This window comes from Amblyomma maculatum, chromosome 5 (assembly GCF_055883805.1).
Source record: "Amblyomma maculatum isolate TAMU_Amacu chromosome 5, ASM5588380v1, whole genome shotgun sequence".
Taxonomy (NCBI): Eukaryota; Metazoa; Arthropoda; class Arachnida; order Ixodida; family Ixodidae; genus Amblyomma; species Amblyomma maculatum.
Window position 1 is genome coordinate 89,935,085 of NC_139348.1, and position 17,631 is coordinate 89,952,715.

General features: G+C 43.4%; 1 pseudogene; it reads right to left on the bottom strand.

Annotated features, from left to right (window-relative positions):
- Nucleotides 1-14,289: 14,289 nt before the first annotated feature.
- Nucleotides 14,290-15,110, bottom strand: LOC146188667 (uncharacterized; annotated as a pseudogene).
- Nucleotides 15,111-17,631: the final 2,521 nt, after the last annotated feature.

Genomic DNA, 17,631 nt, shown 5'->3' on the forward strand with positions numbered 1-17,631 from the left:
GCGCAATCTTTGAATTCAGCAGAGTACCCACCTGATCTCATTGCGAGCTTATGTGAAAGCGTGCTGAAAAAACTAAAGAAAGAAAACAAGGAGAAAGAACCAGCTGGAAAAAGAAAAAAAAAAAATCCACGTAATGCTCTACATCCATAGGCTCTCGCATAATGTGAAGAAAATTGCCATGAAGTTTGACGTCAGTGTAGCGTTTTCAGCGCCATGCAGGTTGTCAAAGGTGTGTGCAATGATCAAAAACGGCACACAAACGAGCCGATGCACCATCAAATACGATAATAAATACACTGATTTCGTGTCAGGAGCGGTTTATTGCATTCCGCTGAGCTGTGATAGAACATATATAGGACAGACAGGAAGATGTTTCAATCAACGGGCACAAGAACACTGTCGTAACGAAAGAAACAAAGCCGGAGCCTTCCTGGCTGAACATTGTATGAATTGCAGGTAAAAAGATTGCGCTCCATATTTCGGAGAACACATTTTTCGGCTAAGGCTAATGATAGATGGGAAAGATTAGTGATTGAAGATTTTCACATAGGCACATCTGAGAACTGCATCAGCAAGACTTCCATAACCCTGACGTCGAAAGAAGTTTCATTTTTGGAAGGTTTTGTATAGACTTCCCAATATTGTACTGCTTTCAGGAGACTCAGTGATCACACACCTTCCGAGCAGGCGGGTTTTCAGGACAGGCCCAGTTTCCTACAACTCATTTTTATTTATTTTTTTTTTGTTTTCCAAAAGTTCTTTGGTTTGGCTTATCATTTAGTGGTTTTACTCTTTAATTATTAGTATGCCTCTCAGTTTCTTCTGCCTGAGATTCGCCCTGTGCAAGTTTTCCTATGCTTTCTCGCTTTTTTATGGTTTTGGCCTCTTGACCTGGTGCCTTTTCATTGTTTCTTAAAACTTAATGCAGCTTTTAGGAGCTGATGAACTCCTTATGCAATGTTTTTCGGTTTTGGTTTAAACTACTGTTTTTCACGGCTCCTGTATTTGACTTTGCCTTCAAGTGCTGATGCACATTTTGACCATTTTTGTTCTCAGTTTTGGGTATGACTAGGCGTTTGTGACGGTTTTAAATTCAATCTTTTCGTCCAGAGATGTCTGTTGTTATCCTGGCTTAGCCAAGTGTTCCCTTGATAGCTTAGCAGAGCTCGATTACCTTTGTGATTGTGGGCCGGCCCAGAGTTTGCTTCATCTACAGTCTTTGTCAAAAGTATACATCCCAAGAGCTCGCTTCTAAGCACTGTAACATGGCTGCTGGCAGCAATACTGGAATACGAAAGTAAGCTAGAGAAGAACGAGGGAAAGATTTGTCATCTACGAGATTTAGGACGCTAGAGTTGCTTTACGAGCTTCGTTACTGAGCTTAAAACAAAACTTTTTGGGCCGTATAGTTTTGACAAATACTGTAGGCCTTGTTATTGTTTAGTATATTTCTTGCTGATTTCGGAAATATAGTGTTTATCTTGTGTTCACGTGGATGGCAAATGATTTTGCACGTAGCAGAGAGCGCTTAAATACACCTTGCATTTCCTTGAAGAATAAAGTTGACAGTCTGCGCTTCGAAGTGTCGTATGTGTTTCTTCCTGTTATCCTATTTTTTCGCGCAGTGAACACAATTTCGGTATTTATAAAGTGCTTAAAAAACAGAATTGCTCGCGCACAAACTGTAACCTGGGTTAAAACAGGCTAATATTTATCTTGTTTGGTACCGTGGCCACAGTTGCGACGACCGCAAAGATTATCACGCTACTGGTCAAGTTACAAGTCCAGTGCTCGGAAAATCCATATCTGCCTACCTGTAAGAATGAAGTCATCGCGAACTGATTCAATGAGTGCTACGTCAGTCCAGGCCATTCACACCACTTTTACTTTACCCGAGTTACATCCAGCATAAGGAAATCTTGTTCATTTAAATTTCGCGAACACAGCCGTTTCGTCTCAAACAATTCCTTAACTCTTCTCTTCAGCCCATTCGTTGGTAAATTGCCGGAGGGCTCTAGCTCTACGGGTTAAATTCTCAGAACACTTGATATCACCGATGCGGTTGTTCAGGCAGCCTCTCTTGCGCAACCAGTCATATCAATCGACTTCTCGCTCAAACATAAACAGCCGGCATTTTATTTGCTTTTACAGGAAGCTTATCCATACCAACCAGGACGCCAGCATTGATTTCATTTGCTTCGATTGATCTGGCGACCTCATTACACTTATCGACAATATAATCTCTGTTCAGTGAAAGGAACCCCTTTTTTAAGGTTCCTTTTCCGCTTAAATTCAGGATCGTTTCGGTTAGGGTAAAGCAAATAACACATTGCCCGGCAGTACATTTCACCTTACTACAGTTTTTATAAAATACGAGGAGTTTTTTTTCTGTCTTTTAAACATTTCATTGAAACTGTCTGACAACGGCTGCTTACTTTCCTCAACTTAGGGATGTAGACTCGCAGTGACAATGAGAAATTCAGCTTCAGGCTCAGCGCTACAAAGGCCGAAGCGACGTGAATGACCGAGATTCACGTAGCTCTCGCTGAATCATTATGCGATTGACCGGGCATTACATGTAAGGTAAATATACGTTTTTTTTTTTTCAAACACTGACTCAGCTTGTTTTTCCTAATGACCCGAATGTGCTATTAAAATTGTTTCATCGTGCCGCAGTCACATTTCTCGAATTATATCAAATTAATGGTATTTGCTATTATTTTGCTGCAGGGTAGGCAAGTATCAGTTTACTTCCCAGCCAGTACAAGCCGTTCCCTCATTAGAGTGATCAAGAGGCATGGTAGCAGCAACGCAGTAAATTACACAAAATAACAAAGATGAGCCGAAACGCACAATCCTGAACACGTGGCATCATCCGCCGCTCGCCACTGCCACTGCCAGACGGTTCATATTTCATATTTTTTTCTCGTATAAAATTACAAAAGAACGTCCTTTGTAGTTTATTTGCCCGCCGCTGTACCTTGCTTCACGATACAATACGGTGTGAGAAGACCTGAAATCTGAGTAAGCGTAGTTTTCTCTAGTTCTAGTTGGTGAATCGATATAATAAAGAAACTTTGTGCAAAAAAAAAATGGCACACTAGGAAGAAACAAAGACGCACATGAGCGCTAACTGAGAACCACTATGCTTGGAACTATATTGTTGGAAAACAAAACCACATTAACTAAGAAGGAAACAAGAACATGCGTCAGAAAGTAACGCCACACGTTTATAAGCCGGTGGGCCAAGAAATAACAAAGTATATCAAAAGTATTAGGCACAAAATAAAGGCACAGAACGGTCTAAAACAGAAGCCCACTTGCAGCAATAACAACGAAAAGCATCTGAACAGCTACTGTTATTTATCGTTAATGGGTTACACTTCTGTTTTCGGCAGAATCACTTGAGAGCTCTAGAGCTTTCACAATTTTCCTAACTTATCAGATGCGCGCCCCATAACAAGTGTAGAACGGAAAAGAGGACGGTACCGCTGTTTCTGTTTCTTGTTCCTGTTATCGGTGTGCTTGCATCCAAAACAAAGCAACGACAAGTTAGAGCCACCATACGAACCTATAGAGAAATGGCATGTTATGTGAGCCTCTCAGTGGAGCAAAGCTGGGTGCCATACGTACACAGCGCCACAGCTGAGTGGAATAAGGTACACTGTGGCAGTGTATACGCTCAGCAACACGTGCGTATGACACGCCCAGTGCGCATGCCTCAGCTCAAGAGTTTCCGGCATAAATACTGGCACATTTCGCAATAAAGTGCCTTTCCTCTTTCCCACATGCTTGCGTGTTACATACACCACCCCAATAGTGCAGGGAACAAACTTTTTTAGGTGTTTTATGTCGCAAAAAATCGTTTCTTTCATGCCTTGGCACTCGTTGGTCATAGAAGCACAGACGAGACCACTTCAATGCGGCTGTAAAAACAACATTCATGACAAATTTCTTAGCACCCCTCTTGACATTGCGCTGTAGTTTCTGCACAAAATGTACGACTTGATGTTGTCTTCTTTCTTTTGCTAGCTTGAGCCCAAAAACACAGGTTGCCTCTCAACTTGTGGCCCTCATATTTGTTTGAGCATCTTTTTTTTTTCCCACAGAACAAACTACGAAACCACGAAACCCAGCCTGCTCCAAGCTTTCATGTAGATAATCGACTTTAGATTTAAACCTGCGCGTGCAAGGCTTTCAAAGGGCTCGTCTTAAACAAGAAGACGCAATGCCACATTTGATGAGCTTTGAGTGGAAAGATTCAAAATGTAACAAAACTGACGGTAGTCATTAGTAAAATATAAATGCAGATGTAGACACTGTAGGCAGTTGTCCTGCCGTAGTTCAAAGGTAAAGGTAAAGGTCTTGGAACAAGAAGAAACTGCGCATTTGTTGTGGCTGCTGATAGGTTATCTGCGTTGAAGCGTTGTATGCCTTGTATACCTATCACTTTTGATATGCTTTCTTATATCTTAGCCCATAGATGTCTACACATGTGCCATAGCTTTCCGTATGCATGCGCTTATTTACTTCTTAAGGCGGCGTTTTGTTTCCGAAGGCGTAGTTGCAAATGTGTGTGTGTGTGTGTGCGTGTGCGTGTGCGTGTGTGTGCGTGTGTGTGTGCGTGTGCGTGTGCGTGTGCGTGTGCGTGTGCGTGTGCGTGTGCGTGTGCGTGTGTGTGTGTGTGTGTGTGTGTGTGTGTGTGTGTGTGTGTGTGTGTGTGTGTGTGTGTGTGTGTGTGTGTGTGTGTGTGTGTGTGTGTGTGTGTGTGTGTGTGTGTGTGTGTGTTCATAGAAAAACTGTTTAACGCTGCTATTACTCCAACAAGAATCTACAAAACCCACAACCTACGAATCCAGGTGATATTGTATTAAAATCTTCTTCAAAACATGTGCCAGTAGTTGTCTTGTCTGCAATCGATACTTTATAATCTCCAGGCAAGATATGTTTAAGCCAATCAAGAGTAGCGCACCCTTCAAGATACAGCAAATCACCGAGCCATTGATCACACGCTTCGCTAGACTAAATGCGGAGGTGAAGGCATCGAGGCCCCTAAGGCTCACACGCTTGTCGCGCTCTCTAGGGGCTGAGAAAAACACTATGTCAATGGGGTCGACGCTGAGACTGGAGAGAGGGCGCTACTTTGCCAAAATTTATTAACCACTCCAATTCTTTGCATTCTGGTTCCTTGTGCAACGTTTTCAACAGCTGCCGTATTGTACTCTGTTATTATCGCACAATAGAGCCTGGATAGATATGCATCATGGGGAATGTTTAAAGCTGCCTTCTTCAGCAGCTTTAGTGTACTAGGCAAAATTTTACTATTTGCAGACATTCATTTTGAAAGCAGCCAAAAATATGTCACTGCGTTCTGTGCGTGTAGATCGTATAACAAAGGACATTAGTATGGGATTGAAATCACTATAGACTACATTGAAAGTCATCTAATAGGTAGTTCTCTTGCCGCAAAAATAATTGCCTATATCAGTGCGAACTAGACTATCTCAGTGCAAAGGCTTTCCCTAAGCTGCTGCGGTCCGATTTCGTAACCAATCTTTTTCTTTATACTCCAAGCTAATTAAGCTTTCTGTGCCGCAACTAAAAAACTACTACATATAATCAGCGTAAATTTTATTTAGGCTTCACTGCTGCCATAGTGCAGTTCTTTCGTTTAATGTGAAAACCTTTCTTGGCTCATGGGTGGTGTAGACAGGTAGTGTCCGAAGGAAACCTTCGCACGAACTAAGCAAAAAATCTGCCTCCATCGGGAACCGAGCCAATGTCCCTCCTATACCCATACGAGCAACAAAACCACTCTTCCACGCCTGGCTAGGGGGTAGCAGATAGTAATTTTCCTCGTCTAGCGTGACAGTGATAGCAACGATGACAATGACGACGACAATCAAGGTAGAAGTGATGATAATGACGCTGCAGTTAGTGATAACGACAGCACTAGCGATGACTATGGCGGTGCATTTAGTTCATGATAATGGCAAAAGCGATTCTGATGATGATGACAGTAGGGATAGCAATGACGATGTGGTTTGAGAAACATGCTAGTAATGTGTCTTTATTCAGTTCTCAAGCAGAGTTAAGTGCAGGGCAGTAAATTTTGTTCATTCATCAGGAATTCTAATTCAATATATTAGGAGCAAAGCAAAAAAAGAGTCAGTGCTTTGATTACTCGGAATTAAAGTTACCGATCAAACTTATCCTATAAATGAAACAAGCTCTCTCCGTTCATTAAGCATACGGCTAGATATCACATTTTTATGAGTGTGTCACGAATTAATCCATGCCGTTCGGTCACCAACATCATACCTACAACTGCTTTCTTATTCACCAACCGAACTGTACAATAATGCGGGCTACGCACGCATTTTTGGTGGTAATCATGCCTTCTACTATTGTGCTCTTCCATATGTTATACGCACCTCCGAAAATGTGTGGTTTCTTGCTGTGCGCTCTTTCTTGCTCTTTAGATAGGCTCACATTTTACTGCCTGCATCTTAGATTTCTTTATTTGCTAGCTGCCTAAATGATTCCTTTTTATTCTGCTCATTTATTTTACGATACATTGTGGTGTCTCCTAGGTGACCTGCCTTATGTGTGTAGAAAAGGCTGTCACTGCTCGGGGTTTGGGCGCAGGTAAGCCTCCTCCTCTCCATCGAACCTTAAGGCAGATTCAGCAGGCAGATATTTTGTAAATGTGTTCACTGAATATCTATTATAAACCTCCATGAATTGACTATGTGCAGTATGTAATGATCATACTCTTCTCATACACTCATACATCACAGGAGCAAATATTGGATAGACGAAAACATTCCACAAGAATAGAAACATGCAAAGATTTCATCCATTCCAAAGCCAGGCAAGAAATTGTGTACAGAGAATTGCGCCCAATGTCTGACATTTTGCTAAGGAAAATTAATGGGACATGTAATTCTCAACTGACTACAAGAATACGCCGAGGACCACAGTTTTTCCTAAACTCCAGGCTTCAGGACTAATCTATCCACCCAAGATATAATTTATTTATTAATTTATTTTTAGTTTATTTATTTATTTAATTAATTATTTATTGTTTTATACTGCAGCGCCATCAGTGGTTATTGCAAGCTGCAACTCATGGCAGACATAATAGACACGGAACGCGGCAGAGGAGCTAAAGCTATATTAGGCTTGTATTTAAATAAGGCTTTCGATAATGTTACACACGATGCTACCTTAAGGACCCCCTGGAACTTCAACCAATGAGAAGGAACTTTGTTATATAAAGTCGTTTCTCAGTAAAAGAAAGGCACAGATAGCAGCGGGAGAGACTAAATTACTCTGTTTTACTAGGAGGTAAAGGAACGCCTCAGGGCTGAGTCCTGTCATGCTTCCTTTTTAACCTTTCACAAATCAAAATTTCTCCTAATTAGCAGCCCTCCTCGTGCTGCAACACAGATTCTACGCAGACGATACCACTTTACGGACCACAACTGGCAGCGAAGATCAGATAATGGATACCTTGCAATAAACTGTAGAGGAGGAGGAGGAAAAGGAAAGGCAGGGAGGCTAACCAGTTAAAAGAAACCGGTTTGCTACCCTGCACTGGGGGAAAGGTGTGTGTGTGTGTGTGTGTGTGTGCGTGTGCGTGTGCGTGTGCGTGTGCGCGCGTGTGTGTGTGTGTGTGTGTGTGTGTGTGTGTGTGTGTGTGTGTGTGTGTGTGTGTGTGTGTGTGTGTGTGTGTGTGTGTGTGTGTGTGTGTGTGTGTGTGTGTGTGTGTGTGTGTGTGTGTGTGTGTGTGTGTGTGTGTGTGTGTGTGTGTGTGTGTGTGTGTGTGTGTGTGTGTGTGTGTGTGTGTGTGTGTGTGTGTGTGTGTGTGTGTGTGTGTGTGTGTGTGTGTGTGTGTGTGTGTGTGTGTGTGTTGCACTTTCAGTTTCGGTTGAAACTAATAAACGTTGAATCGCACACCTCACTCCATTTTAGAAATTTCGTGTTGCCGATAAGAGTATGCAGTGCAAAGATACATTTACATCGAGCTCTACACGCATCCCGCAAATGAGCAAGTAAACTAAGGAGAGAACTTAGCGGCCTGATGCAACGTTGGTATTGTTGTATAATAGCACAGTTGTGATATTTGAGCTGCGTTAGCCTACACGCTGCGCACTAACGAGCGTAACTTCTCACCACCTACTAGCTAAGAATAGTTTGTTCATTGTCGTCGCCATCTTCGAGCAGTTAGTTGATTAAGCAGGCCTAATTTTCCGAGGCAAGTGTGAGTGTGGCATGAAAGTGTTCTTATAAAAGTATCATCTTAAAAAACTTCATGGTCTGGCTACCGTGAAGACTGAGAAGCAGTCTGCTTTTACCATCAGCACGTCCATGACGTGATGAACCGCCCTGCAGAGCAACCGAATGGGGCAACCAGGCGATATGTCAGCCTAAATTTTATAAAACATTTTCACAAGTAGTTTTGCCTTCCTGCTATCTTACAACTTTTTCTACTTTCTTGATTGAAATTCAACCTGGGGCAAACATTCATAGATTGCCATACAAACACCCATTACTTGTATATATTATACATCTAACCTTACGGGGACGAGGCAAGTTGAGCATATTACATCTAAAGTCTGCAGAGTGCTTACTTTTTTAAAGCGTAATTTCAACAAAGCACAATCAAATGTCAAGCATTTCCTGTAATTCACTTACACACGACCGATTGTTTGATATGCATGGCCTGCAAGGGATCCCCAGTGTGCTTACTTCTCTGATATGCTTGAAAGCGTCATAACAACGCGGCCAGATTCGTGGCTAGCAATTACATCATTTCATCTAGCATTACGTCTCTTCCAGACCATCTCGGTTAGGAATATTTATCTCACCGCAGAAAACGATTCAGTTTACAGACCTTATATCGCCTCTATTTTGGAAAGCTGAGCATTCACATAACCGGTACCTGCCTCAACCTCACTTTTTTTTCTAGACGCCTTGATCGTTAGTGGAAGATCCAAGAAATAAAATAGCGGAGAGATGTGTGCAAAAACCTCATTCTTTCCACTGACAAGTAATGATTGGAACAGACTGCCAGCTGGCATCTCTGAGTGCTGCACGGAAAATGTATTTCAGGCTTTATTTATCAGATGTGTGACGTGGCGCGCTGTTCTCTTGCGCGTGTTTTCTTCATAACTTTGTCGTTGTGTGTCTTTTATGCGGCGGGCAGCTGCCCCCTTTCGATGCATCTTTTTGATTCTGCATTTTCGCTTGTGTCGTGATATTTTCTTTATTTTAATGTATTTTTATTATACGTCCGGTCTTCTCAGTAATGTTATTCGTCATCCCCCCCCCCCCCCCCCCCCCTTAAAATAATGCCTTCGGGCGCTGCAGGATTCTGTGAAACAATAAATAAATAAATAAAAAGAAACTGCCCATGATGAAGGGGACGTCGAGATATAACACGTTTCAGCACATAGGAATGTCACATTAAATCACCGAAGAAAGCTAAATCATTCTTCAAAAATTATATTGGCCAAAGCATTGTGTTGCAAAAGAGATACAAACTTTAAGTGTAATTTTTGAAAAAAAAAAGAAACTTATATGTTCATACTCTATGTCGTTTTAGTTGAAGGACCACAATATATAGAGGTATGTTTACCTTGTGACAGAGCAGTCGAAGCATGGGATACGCGATTCGTTCCCGAAGTCACGAAGTCACGAAGTCCCGAAGTCCAAAATACATAACTCATGCAGCGTACACGGCACTGCTTGAGCTGGCGTATAAAGTTCGAGCTATCGAAAAACAAAACACCTTAGTGGTCCGTTTTATGGCTGAGTTTTATTCTTTTGCGTAACAACAACCGCATATTCTTTCGCCTACGTTCGTGTTCGATGGACCAAATAAGGGCTAACCAGCAAGATCAATCACTAACCCGTCACCGTGCTGTCTGAAGCAAAGGCTTTCGAAATACACACGGGTTTTCCATTCCGACGCAGTTAACTATAGGCCGATCCTGCCGACGTTCGTTTCGGTCCGCTGCCACTTCTAAGGCGTTCGGTGCGCACTTTTTTTTATGTCAGTATCAGTCCTACGCTTCTATGGAGCTTCTAAATTGGACGCGTTCTGGTCTACTTCTGCACATCTTGGCCACATGGCACCGTTCGGCATAAAAGCATCTCAGACAGCTGTCCAGAACGCACTCAGACCCACACTATTCTTCCGAGATACTGCTCCGTTTGCGGCAGGCTACTGCGCACAGGATGAAGACAACGGTAAGACATTCAGCTTTTATTGGATTCTGAGTGTGTTTTTTAGGCTTTTTTTGGTCAATGTGATGCTCTTGATGGCGTTATGTGCCATGTGCCTAATGTCACATTATACTATCGACTTAGGTTTCATTTTTATTTTACTCGTGTAGCCCTGAGTTTAAATTATAAAGTAAGAATATTGGGGTACGTAAGCACAGCCTTTACATAGAAATACCCAGACGTGATCGCCCACAAGATGCCCACTCATTCTCAGGCAGTGTCAGTAAGCATGGCACCTTAATGCTGTTAAACCCAAGAGGGCTTCCAAGGCTTTCAGCTAATGAAATAGCCAAAGTAAAATTATATCCACCTCTTTATATTGCACCATTGTGTTAAATAGCACCACTGTGCGAATTCGAACTATATAATTTATAAACATCGGTCATTGGTTAGTAGTGTCCATAAGAGACCAGGTTTTCACCAGCACTCCATATTGCCTCTCAAACATGCACTATAATGTTTTGTAACTTCGTATGTTACCACTGCGGCTTAAGACCTTTAAAGGCATATTCAAGCGGAAAGATTAAATCTGTTGTTGTCTAGAAGGCGGCTCTAAAAAAGTGGCGCTGAGGTTATGCTTAAAAATTGCCGAGTTGCAGAAAACATTTTCGCGACATCATCGTATTCGCCATCTAGAATTGTGTATTCTAGCCCAAGTGAGCAAATATAAAATACGGGAAAAAGAAAAAGCTGCTGGCTTTCGATTTTTCAAACTTCTAATTGCTCATTTTTTTCTATCACTCACGGCCAACATTGGTAACATTATCCCGAAATTAATTATTTGCAGTGAATGGGATCTTAAGCTGAAAGTTCCTCCATGCGGCTAAGTGGTTTACTACGGAGCTTGATACAACGTACGAATGAGCAAGCCACACTCGGTTGATTGTGAGTGTGAACTCAAATTCATTAATATGAATTTCATTTCACCTGCTGGTACATTGGATACTTTGTTATGGAATTTAGCTACATTCTGTCTCTCTCGTAAGTTACATTCTGCATCTGTATACTACCCAGGGCTTAGGAGTAGCGCAATAACTTTTAGGGAACACTCCCAGCCCACAAAACCTCTTAATGCTAAGTTGCGGATGACATTGATTCTTTACTCATGAGCATGCAAGTGAGAAGGAATGATGTCATGTACAATTAGGCTCAAACGACAAGTGGGATTAAAAATTTTTACACTTCCGATTCCTAGCTTGTTAAAACACGCAGCCTTGGCATCGCTGTTTTTCAATACAAAATTGTCTGATTCTTCTCCCGAAAGCTGTCCACGGGACAGGAAGCGCGCTGTAATTGGCTTCACCATTTGTAATACCAGTGCCTATACGGCTGCCATGTAGAGTACATAGCTTGAGATCAGTTGCGAAGACACGTTTTCCAGTGAATGTCACTTGTACAACATGTATTGTCTTTTTTAACAGCTACTGGTGCTGCTTGTCGTCGCACTTGTTGCATCCTATGCCAACGCGGGCCACTACGGAGGCTACGGCGGAGGAGGCTACGGTGGTGGAGGCGGTGGAGGAGGAGGTGGATACGGCGGAGGCGGCGGGTACGGAGGGCATGGCAAGAAGATCATAGTCATCAGTCATCATGGTGGCGGCGGTTATGGTGGTGGAGGAGGAGGCGGCGGCGGAGGAGGAGGAGGATACGGTGGTCATGGAGGGTGGTAGCCGAGACCAAAGCACATACGTGCAACAACATTTACTTATGTACAAATGATCAGAAGAGCACCTATATCTTCGGAATCTTACGCTGTTATTAAAGTGCTTTCACAAACGTCGTGTTCCATTTGTATCCTGTCAACTACCCAAGCTATAAATTGCTATCTTGCTACTTACATGCTGCATGATCTATAATGTTGTGTGAAATAGGACGGTGTTTATATATACACAATCAGAATTTTGTATGCTCCTTTCTTCGATGGTTCTCTGAATGCGCAGAGACATCACAAATGTATCATATTTATTCGGTTGCACTGAATGGTAGCCTTAGTGTTCCCGGAGGCTGTGATGGGGTCCGATTGATTAGATTCGGCGAGACATTGATGAAGCTGAGCCTGTTAGAAGCGGCCATGTTTTTTCCATAGTGGCCAACCGAGTGGTAACATTCCGCTAGATGCCGACTACAAACACTACACTACCCTCCTTGGGGAAGGTTGAATGGGTGTGCACACACTGTCACAGACCACTGTAGAAAGGGCTCTCACTGGCAAACAGTCACAAAGTCAGACAGATGACGTGGACGTTTTCTGTTTCTCTGTGGATAGCGCCGTGTTGGAGAACTCCGGTGCAATGCAGGTGGTATAGGCGGTTGCAATATAGGAGGTGCAGGCTGATTCACTACAGGTGGTGGATATATGATGTTATCGCGGTCGGGTTGTGTTGTGGCTGATGCATGTTTGAGGCCAGAGACATCCTTGAAAAAACTTGAGTTCGCGTTATTACTCTTTTTTTCTCTCGATGCCTTGATTTGTGATCCATGAATGCTTACAATGATATAAAGGTCTGGATCGTAGTATGGAGTTAACTTGTCGCGTCTCTCTTGCTTGCACAGGAGTCGTTGTCCGATAGAGAAGCGATGTGGTTGAGTATGTCTTCGTGCGTCAGCATGATGTTTGTTGTATGCCTTTTTCTTGTTCTGCGAAGAAGTGGTTAGAGCGCCCGTCTCGGCTGCGGGAGGTGGTTAGTTCGAAACCCACCGCCAGACACCCACCGGTAAAAATGGGTACAAACGTCCCCCGGCCTGGCGCTTGGCTTTTCCAGGGGTGTGCGTTTGGGAGAAGCTCCGTAACACCCGCTGCGCGCCCCTCCTCCGCTGTGGGCCCAAACCCAGTTTCGAACCTCGCAGCCTACAAAGGTGGTTCTGTTTGTCTTGCAAAGGTACTTCCTTTGACCCTCACCTGAAGTGTTCCCTTAGAGCCTCAGCTTCAGGGTAGCACGGCAGAAGATTCCTCATTGGTCTGCCAAACAGCAGTTCATATGGTGATCTTCCTGTTGTAAGGTGTTTGGAAGATCAGTATGACACCAGGAAAGTGTCAAGCTCTACTTTCCAATCTTTGTTCTCAAGCTGACTTGTGTGAACATGCTTTTTCAACGTTCTCATGAACCGTTCAGCTTCACCATTTGCTTGAGGCCACAATGGTGTCATCCGAGGGTGTCTAAATCCTAACTCTTTCGAGAGTGTAGCACACTCTCTGCCTTGAAATGGTGGTCCATTGTCACTTTTTACCTGTGCAGGGATTCCGAATTGGCAAAACACTCGTTGCAGCAAGAGGAGCACATTGTTCGCACTCGTGGAATGTATAACTTGTACTACTGGGTATCGCGAGAAGTGATCTATTACCACCATAGCGTACTTTCCATCTGAGAACGGACCACAAAAGTCAACGGAAACTTCCTCTCAGGGACCATTGGGTGGTTCAGTGATGGCAAGTGGTTCTTGCTTTGCTCCCCTAAACAATTTGGGGAATGCTTCCACGACTGACTTGTCACCTGGATTGTCAGAAACTTGGTACGTGATCTGAACAAACCCCAGGTTGGTTGCAGCTGTGAAGCTTAAGAGTGGTGCACAGTTCCCTGGAATGACAAAAATGTCTTCTTCAATGCACTTATCTTTGTATCTCATTGTAACAGAGACTTTGCCCAAAAGTTCAAGTGGAGACGTTGATTTGTATGGGAGCACTGTGATGGATGTTTCTTGGAGATTCACAATTAGGCGACAGCTCTTGAAGTCATTTTCGCCAACAATTGACACGTTAGCACTCGTGTCGATTACAAAAGTGACTGGCACATTGTCGACAGTGACAATAGCCTTTGGAGATGAACTTGCTTGAGGGAAAGTCATGGCAACAAAAACGTACTCGTCGCTGCTTGGACTGGTGTCACAGGTGGCTGCAGGCTCTCTAGTACTTCAACTATTCTTACTGCAGGCTAACTGTGTGTCTGAGTCATTGTCACAGTCCGCTGCGTGTACTGTTCTCCTGGTTGAGCGACAGAATCATGCAAAATGACCAACCTTGTTACATGCCTTGCAAGTCTTGCCCCATGCAGCACAACTGGATCGACCGCCTTGGTGAGGCCACTTGCCGCCACAGTTGCGACAATCTGCTGACGAGACACGAGGTCGCTGCGGTGTGTAGGCCTGCCGTGGCATCTGTCGTTCATTTCTTGGGTGTTGACCATGGTGTTGTCCTTCCTTGCGTACTGCGAACACCGCCGCATTGTTATCGACGTGCTTTTCGATTTCGGACACATCCCGTTCGACATCCTCGAGCATTCTTCCTTGCTTAAGTAAGTCCGGTAACGTGAGGGAATGAAGCATAGCATACTTTCGTAGGCGAGACGACGTTGTGGCGAGAATGATTTTGTTCTTGACATCAGCGTCGACGTTTTCGAAGTTACAGTGGCGAGAAAGCTGCCGGAGGCGCGCGTAGAAGGCGTCCAGTGACTCACCAACGTTTTGCTGAGCTTGACGAAATTTATAGATAGCAAATATTGAGTTCACTCGCGGCGCAAAATATGCATTCAGTTTCGCTCGAGCGGCATCGTATTCTGGCGTCGATGTACTCCGCGTGGTTTGGGTCGTGCTTGTAGCCATCGCACATTGCGCAGCACTCTCGGGGAGCAAGCGATATATGTCGTAGACTTCTTCACCGACGTAGTGCAGGAGGAGCGCTTTTTGCGTGCATCTGCCGAGATATCGCAAGCTAAAAGAAAGTTTTCGAACCTTTCTATCCACTTCGTCCATTCGTGACCAATATTGTTGTCGTCGGTAGCGCGCAGGTCAAAACTTGGGAAGGAAGGGAGCACATGTGCCATGGCTACGATTGACGGTAGCCGCTTGTTGCTGATGGGTGATTGGACGGACTGACTCTTGATGTAGTGGTACTCACATGAGATAAAAGAGCACTTCTGACACCATCTTAGTGTTTCCGGATACTGTGATGGGGTCCGATTGATTAGATTGGGCGAGACACTGATGAAGCGAGCCTGTTAGTTAAACCGCCATGTTTTTTCCATAGTGGCCAACAGAGTGGTAACATTCGGCTAGATGCCGGTTACAAACACTACAGTAGCCGCAGATGTGGTTGAAGTTTGGTGTTTCGAAAAACAGCAAACGTCTCAAAACATTGCATCTTTGTTTTATCATGCAGCAGTTGCAGAATTACCTCCTCAGATCTACCAAAGGTCGACATGCAGAAGCCAATGAAATCAAAACAGACAGTGGTATGGGGTAAATAATTCTTGAAGTTTTATCAACAGTTATTCGGTAACAGTCTCCGATGTCACAGCTACAAGAGAGTTACAGATCTAATATTTCCTCCAAAAGCACTAACTTTCTAATGCTAGCGAGAACTCAAAATGCAATGGCATGAAGCTCCCAGTTGATAATTAATTAGTGCCAAGAAAATTTAGCGCTAAACCTCCACTGAACTGCGAAGGTTTGACATTCGCGTCATTAAGATTATGTAGGGCAATCAGTGATCAAAATGCGATAAATGCAGTCTCCTTCCCTAACGTTGACTCTAACACAAGCAGAATACGGCTGAACCACGACCGGTACGCAGCTATGGTACACTGTTTAGCTCTCAACAAGCAAACACAAGGAAATGTAGGGCTTGGTGAACAACAAGATAAACAAGGAGAGCTGCTGCTGAAATCCTAGTTGCGAATGTCATGCGTGTTGAAAAGTGCTAACGGAAGAACGCAGCGAGATCCTGTGACTTAATTTCTTAATATTGTGGCGCCATCTATACCTCAGCAATGGAGAGGTTTTGATCAATTCGCTCTAACCGCGGACGAGGGCGCTTGTGTATGGTGGTACAGAATTTGTTTGCTTCTGCGAGAAACTGCGATAATACTTTAAATGCCATGTTTGCTTTGTTTTTGTTTTTTTTGGATGGGTAAAAAATGTTGTTCCTGAAGTATAATTGCGTTCTTATAACACATTTCCCTCGCTTTCAATATAATACTGAAGGCCCGCCATAGCGCAGAAATTCATTCAAGGAATTTCCTGCTGTTTATCTATATTCATAGAAACTGTTCAACCAGATTGTAGTGGTCCATTGACGATATATTAACGAAGGCATACATTTCGAAAAGTTCTTACTTTCCGAGTGCAAACGTGTCTCCATCAAAACGAACAACGCTCTATAAGCAAGTGAAGAGCGACGATGGGGAACAGATGTCGATGTCACCAACCTTTTCACACACATATACATCTGCGACTTTGGAGACAATTTTTGTGGAATAAACGAATAAATAATTACGAATACAGGAATAAATAATTAAACGCAGACACAATTTTGAGCGGATATACCTCGTGGCATTTCATTTCTTAAGGAAAAGGAATGGATGCATGAAACTTGAAAAAGCTGAGCACAGTGAGCGCATACGCGAATTCTTCACGGACATCATGAATTTGACATGTAGTAAAAAGGGAACATATTCTGAAACTTTAAAGCCGAGTGCTTCAGCATATTGTGAGCCTTCCATTTATCTTTTTTTTTCACTTGTACATACCATCCCCATCATCACGTGGCGCTGCCTGCGGCATGTGCTTCGGTTCGCCATCAGAACAATCGCCAGACCTTGCCTTGCCGTCACGACCTTGCCGTCTCGACATGGCCTTCTTTCACAAGATTAGTACCTATATCACTACCGCTAACTTTTCTAAACTATACACTTTCTTGCCAAATATAAGGTAATTATTCTGCAAGAACGTTTCAAGTTCTTTTTTTAGACATGCTCCAAGGCCGCGCTTCTCTTGGAACCGGACGTGCACAGAAACCTAGTCCAAGCGTCATCGGCTAAATCAATTCGCTTCAAAGTGCATCCACACAACGAGTTGTAAACACTGGAACAAAGGTGCAGCAACAAAAGCTTAGTCAACCGCTTAAATAAATGAGAACGTTTTTTTTTTTTTTTTCCTTTTTCTATGGATAGGCATGGTGTAATTTTTGCAAAACATATATATGCTGTATATTGTCCTTTAGTGGCCTCCCAGGCTATTGGAGAACACTGTAGATTTTCGTAGAGTGCAGTTGGCTTGTCCTGGCCTGTCTATGAAATGAAGCTTAGTTGTGTTTTCCGGCCGAGAAGCCGGCGGCTCATCGGGCCTTTGTCTATCGATTTGAAAATGTGTGCAACACTATACGTGAACGTGCGTTTTTATGGATCAGATGTTTTGTGCGTCCTTGTGTTTGAAGTGGCGAAGTTTCCCAGACAACGCATCGGTATCCCAAGGACGTAAGTCTGAAATTCGATGTGGGGCATTGCGCCTGTCCCGTGGATATCCAGATAAAGGTCAGAAAACAATCGAAACGAAACTTTCCCTAAT